The sequence below is a fragment of the Oryzias melastigma genome, linkage group LG3, assembly GCF_002922805.2.
Source record: "Oryzias melastigma strain HK-1 linkage group LG3, ASM292280v2, whole genome shotgun sequence".
Lineage (NCBI taxonomy): Eukaryota > Metazoa > Chordata > Actinopteri > Beloniformes > Adrianichthyidae > Oryzias > Oryzias melastigma.
This window is the reverse complement of record NC_050514.1, coordinates 5,420,693-5,427,825: the sequence shown is the minus strand read 5'-3', so window position 1 is coordinate 5,427,825 and position 7,133 is coordinate 5,420,693. Positions and strand designations below refer to the sequence as shown.

The 7,133-nt window shown below is 39.5% G+C and overlaps 1 protein-coding gene across 8 annotated transcripts in view; it reads left to right on the top strand.

Moving 5' to 3' along the window:
• Positions 1-7,133, top strand: part of myo9aa (myosin IXAa) — a 105,248-nt gene that overhangs the window by 1,329 nt on the left and 96,786 nt on the right. The gene's annotated exons all lie outside the window — the stretch shown is intronic.

Sequence of the window (7,133 nt, the reverse complement as noted above, 5' to 3'; positions counted from 1 at the left end):
TCAATTTATCCAGGTTTTATTGCGATAACAGGAAACGGCACAGCCTTCTAGAGCCAATTGGATGCTTTTTTTGTTGGTTCTCATCTTCTTTACACTCAAGTCTGACCTCAAACGGGCCAGAGTGACCACTTTCTCATCGCACTCTCAGATCAGCACAGGTGATGAGAGCAGAGTGGCTCTGTCCCGCAGGAATGTGAGGTCTGAGAAGACACAGCTGCTGTTAGCATGAGAGGCGTCTTGAGGCCAGACTCCAGCAACTGCTCGCTGTTGACACCTGACACCCCACAGGCCCGCTGTCTGCTTTTCTAAAGGGCTGGCTTCAGTTCTGGATCGCATTTGGGGTGTTTTGGAGCGATATCGCAGACCTGGGAGCACAGCGCGGCAGTGCACGAGATGGAAAAGTTCAGATTTGAATGCTGGTAGAAGATAATGGCCTCAGAACAGGAGCTGTCACATCTGTAAGACGTTCATGAAGCAGGTTTCTGACATTTTAAACCTTTGGATGCCAGTATTACCTTACGGAGTCTTTGGGTGGTTGGTCATCTTTTCTCTTGAATGCTTTTGTCTGAAACTTAAACTTCTTTAGAACTTTTGTTCTCGAGATACACACACAAGGTATTTGATGGTCATTCAAAAATTCATTAAACACTGATTCTAGAACGTGCTTTTAGCAGTCACTCCTATCTACATAGACTTCTTATTGGATGTGTCAGCTTGAACTTGCATTGTGAAGGGTATGTAATCTCAGAGAGACCTTTTCCATTGGTCACCTTTCAAAATCTGGTGAAAATGGTGTTTTTTAACATGTTCTTGTGGTATTTTTCTGATGATGGTGGACATGTATAAAGAAAATGAAGCTTAACATTACATTTCAGAGGAGTGTCTGCTCGTGATTCACAAAAAAATGCCATTTGAAAAATACCTCAATGCTTTGGGCCACAAGCTCCTTGCTCCAAGCAATGGTGACGGGAAGAGGGGACGGGGTTGCTCAGCGTCAACAGCCCCGCCCACTCAGAGAGGAATGTCATCTGAACTCTTGGCAGACGCTAATCATAATTAAAAGATGACTGGGAACAGTTTTAAAAGAGATCAAACGATGATCGGAGTGGAGAAATTTGGCATTTTGGAGTAGAATGTAAATTATGTTGACTTTTATTCAAACAAAACTGTTAGAGCGAAATGGAAAAAATCTTTTGCTGTTTGTTTACGTATCGTAAGTCACATCGTCATCGCGATATCGATCACCTATATATAAACTTTTCCTTAAATCAAGCAACTATTGCAGAAAAGGATGAGCATGTCACTGACGGCGAGGGCTCCATTCAGCCTGACACCTGCTGAAGTCGGAAGCGTTTCGTGTTTTCCAGTAGGATGAGTCACCCTGCACGCCACGCCGCCGACCGTGCGTCGCGGCTGCATGGTGGGATTGTGTAAGAGATCGGCATGCACATGAAGTCATTAAAGAGGAACCTGCTTTTGCTGCAACGAACAAAGCTCCTCTTTCTTGAGCAGCCCATTAGACGAGGGGGGCTTTGGCCTCATAGCCCTGCGACCCCCCCCCCCAACATTTAGCATTTCCTTTTATTAACTCTTTTTGAACTTAATAGGTCACCGATAGTTCCTGCTTTTAGCAAATCTGCATCATTTTTATCGTTTTGTTTCTTTTTTAACTTAGAAAGAAAAATATGTTGATGCCGCCTCACGTTACTTTTTTGACAAGTTCAGATATATTTTTTTTCATAGAAAAAGTCATGAAAGTATACGATTAGTTAGATTAAAATAGTGGACGACTAATGTAATTGTCAATTAGTCGTTACTTTATATTATATAGAATCTGAGTGTAATAAAGTTAAGTTATTATGGCATGCTGCTAGCTTTTTGGACTATTTTGGCATTTATTGAAGTTTTTTTAGGCTATTTTGGAGTTTAGCTAATATTTCAGCTGCATGCTAGCTATTTTGGCTAACTTAAGCTTTCCTTTTTTTAGTTTTTTAGGCTATTTTAGAGTTTAGCTAATATTTCAGCTACATCCTACCTATTTTGCCTAACTTCGGCTTTATTCTTAGGCTAATTTGACATTTAACTAATATTTTAGCTGGCTATCAGCTTCAGCGTTTTCAGATATCAATTTCAGCATCTTCAGCTATCATAACTAGCATCTTCAGCTGCCAAATTCAGCTTACAGTGTATGAATATATCTAGTTAGTTTAAAGCTAATGATGACTAAGATATGTGCTTTACATCCACTTTGCGCATGACCTGATTAGTCGACTAATCGGTAAAAATAATCGGCGATTAGTCGACTACTAAAATAATCGTTTGTGGCAGCACTACATGAAAGCATGGAGTATGTTTTTTTTTTTTTTTTTGCAGGAACAAAAATCCATGGATTCAAAGACCAGAAGCTGTCCGTTTTGTGGCCACGCGTTGTTCAGAAAGGCACACGGTCGGGAGGAGTTTTGTGTCACCGTTCTGACAATAGCAGCCGGCCCCCTGCAGCCTCATGGTACAGACAGGCCAGGGCCCAAAGTTAATCCTCAGGCATGTGCTGCTGTGTGATGCTACACAAAGCTGTGCGGTCCACCTCAAAAACACTTTACATTATCCGCTACCGTCAAGCCTACTTTGTAGCCGCAGAGTGTTTATTTTTCCCAGCAGCGGCTCAGATCTGAGTCTGGAAACAGAGGGATTTGGGGACGTTTGTTTCTGCAACACGGGTTGGTAATGAAGCCAGGAGGAAGGACGGTTTCCAGTTTAATCTCGGCACCTCAGTGCACCGTTATCTGTGAGAAACTCTGGCAGTTTACAGTAGTCTGCTCACTGTCAGAATGAGGCAAAAGGGGAGATAGCCAGGAGTGACTGAGAATAAATGGGTGCTGATAGCTGGGATTTTAAATTCTGCAAACGACGGCCGGCATTCCTCTCCTGTCTAATCTGTTTTGGAGTTATCAGCAGAGCAGATGATAAAGACCACTTGGAGAGGTCTTCCTTTATCGATGGAGTGATGCTTAGTTCAGAAAGACTTTATGTTCTTTTAAAAATTGTAAACTGTTTTTGTAATTTTTCAGACTTTTTCAAATTATAAATTCACAAGTAAAAAACCAACAGCTACTTCTTCTTTTTTATTGACATTAGTTGATAAATAGAAACTTGACTGAAATTGGACTTTTTTCAGCATTTAACCCTTTAACACCAGAGCTTCAATATTTATGTTCTTTGTTTACTGTATTTTTTAAAATTGTAAACACGATCAACGTAATTATGTTGATTGTGTTAACGATTTTGTGTTTAAGCATCACCAGAGACACCTCAGGTGTTCAAGGAGGCAAATGTTTCCATCAGTCAGCTTCATGCAATGAAAACAAGAACCATGCTGCCTCCTGTGTCTTTGTAACCCTCGACTCACACCTGCGTTTGCTCTTGTCGCCTCCCATGGTGCATTTCACCGTGTTCTAGCGGTCTAGTTGAAAGTGCGTCTCGTCGCTGCTTAGTTTGGATTGTTGCGGTCTTTGTGTTGCGGTTACACACCTGTAGGGCATTTGGGTTAGAAGGCAGGTGTGCTTGGAAACTGACTTGATTTGTCCTTCTGGTGGAGATGAAGAGTTCTAGTCTAAAGTCCCACTCCGATCATCCTTTGATCTATTTTAAAAGCATTTCCAGTGGTCTTTCCTTTATAATTTTTGCAGTTTTTAACCAAAATAATAATAATAAAAAAATTCTTCTAGGACATAGTCTCTGCAGAGCGGCAGGAGCTCATTAGAAATTTACCTCTGAATTATGTCAGAGTGTTGGCGTGGAACAACCTTTCACCCTCTCTTTACCCGTAACCGAGAGCTCTCTGTTTACACTCTCTACCACTAGCTTACAGCCCCTCCCAACCTAACATTTTCAGTGCAACAAAAATGGAGAGCAATATTGGAGCTTTCCAGCTGTACAGCTTTGAGTCAGACGAGGAAAACACGTCGACGTACATGGATCTATTTGTCTGCAACTGCAAGTGGAGGTATCAGAATGGAGCAGAACAGGAAGCTTGTAGCCCTCCAGCGTCTTTTCTTTGTAACAAATACACTCTTTTTCAATTGACATTTTTTCGTCTGCTCCTGATTTATATTAATTTGAATAAATAAATACTCAGAAATGCAATTTTAATCTTAATTTTCTTTACATGTGTCCTCCATCATGAGAGATTTGTTATAAGTAGACGTTTAAAATGCAAAAAATCTGATTAGTTGAGAGGAAACTGTCTCAATCTTTCAACATTTTCATGTTATTAGAGTAAGAAAGCTTTGATTTATTTATTTATTTATTTTTACACAGAACCCAAAAGCATGAACTTTAGTCTGTGTTTGGCTTGTTTTTTTTTTTAATGACAAGAACAAATTTTAACTAAACAATAAACTAGCTTATGCCAAGACAAAAAATGTTTTCAAATAATCCCTCCTTAAAAAAATTCTATAAAATGTCATTAAATTAATTAAAAACATTCTTTAAGGCAGTTTTTTTTTTTTTTTTTTGGGGGGGGGGGTCTTTTTAATTAGATTTTAATGTTTAAAAATCCCTTTTTTATGGATAAATCAGTATTTATGTGAAAACGGTTTTCACATTAAAACAGAAATGGGTTGAAGTTAAACCCCGACAGGTGAATCAACATTTTATTGAATTTGGTCAAATTGTAAGCCTAGTCAACAGATTCAGTATTTTGGGCTGTACTTTAGGATACGTTTTTGGAGAAGATATTTTTTTTCTCCTTTTAAATGAGAAAAAAAACCAACCTTGAATTTGTTCTAAGCGTCTTCTATCTGACAGTGATACATCTCTGGTGATCCTAATAACTGTGTAGAGTAAAATGACGCGTTCATATGGCAGAGAGCATTCTGGGTATTATAGTATTACTAGGCCTGCACAGTAAATCGAAAATGTATCGTCTTTTTTTTTTTCTTCCAATATCAGCCTGTAATATCTATGTGTAGATGAAGTCAACTCTGATAAACGGTTCCCTTAAATATTTACAAACCTGCTAAAGCAGTTTCATGGCAGCTCAAAATAATTACGAATCAATAAGAACTCATAACACAGTCGACCAATCAGATGGAGGCCTATGTGCCTTTGACCAATCAGATGGAGCCCTTTTTTGGTTAGATGTCCACCTCCTATGTAGACAAAGGTCATTTGGTGTATTAGTATTTTTTTTGTTTGCTTGTAACTTGTTAATGTGTCACAAGTCCCATCATCTAAGATCCACATAGCTAGTTTCCCTCCCATCTTACGGCTCTAGTCAGTGTAGTAAATGAAGACAAGCAGAAGGATTTTTACCCTGAATGAGACGAACGCTCTGATAATAATCAAAGGTGTAAGAGCAGATTATCAAACATAACCCGACTTCATCTCTCTGTGACCTGGGGGGAGCAGTGAAGGACCCGCCCCCCCACCGTCTGAGCAGCCTCTCGCTCGTCATCTCCTTCAAGCCGGCTACCAAACTTGCCTTATCATCACAGCGAGCAGCGAGCCGGGCTCGGATTTCAAACATCCTGCAATTTGCTGAAGGCAGAAAGAGAGTCGTCCCTCTTCCTCAGAAGCCTCTGTTGCAGAGCTCTGTAATTACAGGACCAGCTCTTTTTTTTTTAATTTGCTAACCAGATGTGTTGCGGATTATTCTCGACGCTCAGACCGAGTCAGACTCCATGACCTGTCATTACAGTCACCTGCTGATGGTTCAGATGCAGAGATTTGGAGAAGAGACTCGCCGCCTGTCTTTAGGATCTTTTTCTTCTTTTTGTTTTTCTTCTGTTAATTTTCTTTTTATTTATTCTGGATATCTGCTTAATGAAAGGACCAGGAGGTCTCCTGCTGGCAGATGTAATGCATGTTTGGTTAAATTAGATTAAAAAATCATTTGAAAATATCTATTTTTTAATTGCACTTCCAACCAAATGAACACGATTTACAACAAAAGTCTATTTTTTTGTGTTTGTTTTAAATGAGGGGGTGCTTTTCACATAGTTGAGGTTACATGTTAAAACAGGTTGACGGGGATTATGCTGCTGTCAGCACAGTTCTGTTCACACAGGAACTCCAGAATCCTGTTTTTGTCTGAGGTTTGTTTGACTTTCTACGAAGCTGAATCCTTTTGTTCTAGTTTACAAAAATCAAACTTTATTTTTGTGTGGTTTCCTCTTGATTTTAGCATCTACTGCTTTAATTAGTGCTTATTTCAAAGTGGATTGACAACAGGAATAATCTATCAGAGGAGACTTCATGCAGCTGATTTGATTTAACCGTAAAGTTGTTTAATCTTCTAATGTGTTTAGGAGAATGGGTGTTAATCCGTTCATCATGGTAAAGGGGGAGTGGGGCGTTTTGCTCTGTGTCATCAGCGACAGTCCATTCCACTCACCTGTCAGAAGTGAAGAACATGTTTGGGATCTACAGCATCACTGTTTACAAATAAAGATTGATTCTTATTAGCTTGTCTTTCATTATTTTAGTGCACTTTTGACACTGCTGGCAATATTTAAGCTTTCCATGCTGCTTGTTTCTGGAAGAGCCCTCAAAACCAGAGGCCAGAGGTGGGCGAATGGGTCCATTTGACCCGACAAGTTTCCTCTCAAGAAATGAAGTGTACATGATACGGGGCATTGATGCATCACAGCTCCTGGCTGTCATCCTCCTTTTAATGTATCTGTTCATAGTTACTGTTGTCGGGTTATAACTGAGCTAGTGTTGACGTTGAGCCAGTTTAAAGCCCTCCCTGCACTGTTTCTGTAGATTACCTGCATCAGGTGTGTTCAGTCAGTCAGAATGAGGAGACACCCGAGTCAGCTGATCACCAGAGAGCAATACAGAGAGAACAGGCATGGATGTGGATCTCCAGAACAATAATGATCTTCATTCTGTTGTAATCAATGTTATTGATCAGAATCTGGTACATAGTTTCATAGCTGCTGACTGATCTATTTTTGGCATTTCTTTGTTGCTCTCTCTTATTTTGGGATCTGTTTAAGATTCATTTTTCTTGGTTATTCACCGATGTATTTATTTAAAAAAAAGTGGAAATGTGGGGCAAGTTTTGAAATAAATTACATTATGATAAAACTAAGCAAATTTTTTTGGTTGTAATTCCTTTTTTTTTTTTT